Consider the following 2,064-nt stretch of genomic DNA (forward strand, 5'->3'; position numbering starts at 1 on the left):
TCTGGTGGGGTCTCCTTGGCTTCCTTGATCAAGAGGTCAGATGACCCACCACCATTACAGGACGTTTTGCGAGATGCTCATAGTCCCTGGGAACTAATCCACCTAGGAGGGCAAGGAGCAAAAAGTGTCCTTTGTGTCCCTCTGACCCAATTAGTATAGATCTCAAGGTACGTCTGTTAAACATCCAAGAAGGTTAGTTCCACCAGTCTCTTATTTTTAATTACTGTCTGTCATGTAGAGAAATCTTGGGCAAAGACCAGCTGTTCTCAGATAAACCTTACCTAGACATATATTTCTTGATCTGCTATGCACAATTTGTCAGTAGGTTGAAGGAGTAATATGGTTCTCTCTGGTTTTCAAAACTAGCTAGGCATTGTTTATCTCTCACATGTCTCACCCCTCCATCATGGTTTTCCCACTTAAGGTGCCCCATTTCCCCCCTTTCTCCCTTACTAATACCCTTCTCCTATGGTCATACCTCTCTTGAGCTCCTTCTTTCCCTTTATCCCCTAGGTTCCTTGTGTACCCTTCCCTCCCCCTCCCTCAAACTAACCCAATTTTTATCCATATCTCCCTATTAAGGCCTGTTTCCTACTGTTCTTCTCTTTCAGGTTCTTTCTTTTCCTTTACCTCCCTGTTTCCTTTCCATTATCCTGGTTCCTGTAGTTATGTCTGGTTGCATTCTTATCAGAATCTAGTTCTAGGAGCTACATATGAGGGAGAACATATGCCAATGTTTTTTTCTGAGTCTGAGTGTTACTTCACTTAGTATAACAGATTCTAGTTCTATACATTTACCTGCAAATTTCATGATTTCATCTTTCTTTACTGCTGAGTAAAACTCCATCGCATAAATGAACCACATTTTCATTATCCACTCATCAATTGAAGGACACTTAGGTTGCTTCTACCTCTTAGCTATTGTGAAAAGAGCAGCAACAAACAAGGATGTACAAGTGTCTCTGCAATAGGATGAGTTCTTTGGGTATATGCCAAGGAGTGGTATAACTGGGTCAAATGGTAGGTTCATTCGTAGTTTTTTAAGAGTTCTCCACACTGCTTTCCATAGGGGTTGAACCAGTTTGCAGCCCCACCAGCAGTGGATGAGTGTTCCCCTTTCCCCACATCCTCTCCAACATTTGGTATCTTTGTTTTCTTGATCTTAGCCAGTCTGGCTGGGGTAAGCTGAAATCTTAAAGTGGTTTTAATTTGCATTTCCCTAATTATTAGTGATGTTGAACATCTTTTAAGGTGTTTCATAGCCATCTTTACTCCTTCTTTTGAGAATTCTATGTTCAGCTCCTTAGCCCATCTTTTAAGTGGGTTGTTTCTTATCTTGATTCTCTGTTTTTTGAGTTTGTTATAAATTCGGGTTATTAAACCTCTGTCGGGTGAAGATTTTCTCCCATTCTGTGGGTTTTCTGTTTGCTTCCTTGGTTGTCTCCTTTGATGTACAGAAGCTTTTTAGTTTAATGAGGTCCCATGTGTTAATTCTCGCCCTTGTTTCCTGAGCAATTGATGTCCAGTTTAGAAAATCCTTTCCTACACCTATACCTTGTAGGTCTTTCCCAATGTTTGCTTCTAACACTTTCAGAGTTTCAGGCTTTACATTGAGGTCTTTGATCCATTTGGAATTAACTTTTGTGCAGGGTGAAAGATAGGGGTTTAGTTCCATTCTTCTACAGGTGGAGATCCAGTTTTGCCAGGAACATTTGCTGAACATGCTGTCTTTCCTCCAGTGAATTTCTTTTGTCAAATATCAGGTGGCTGAAATTGAATGTACTCATATTTGGGTCTTCGATTTTGTTCCACTGATCTATGGGTCTATTTTTGTGCCAGTACCATGTTGGTTTTATGACTATACCTCTGTAATACAATTTAATAACTGGTATTGTAATCCCCCCAACATTGCTCTTAGTGATCAGGATTGCTTTGGCCATCCAAGGTCTTTTGTGCTTCCTTATGAATCTTAAGATGTTTTTTTTACAATTCTGTGAAAAATGTGATGGGGATTTTGATTGGCATTGCATTGAATCTATAAATGGCTTTTGATAGGATGGTCAT

The sequence above is a fragment of the Nannospalax galili genome, unplaced genomic scaffold (assembly GCF_000622305.1).
Source record: "Nannospalax galili isolate Female #2095 unplaced genomic scaffold, S.galili_v1.0 scaffold842, whole genome shotgun sequence".
Taxonomy (NCBI): Eukaryota; Metazoa; Chordata; class Mammalia; order Rodentia; family Spalacidae; genus Nannospalax; species Nannospalax galili.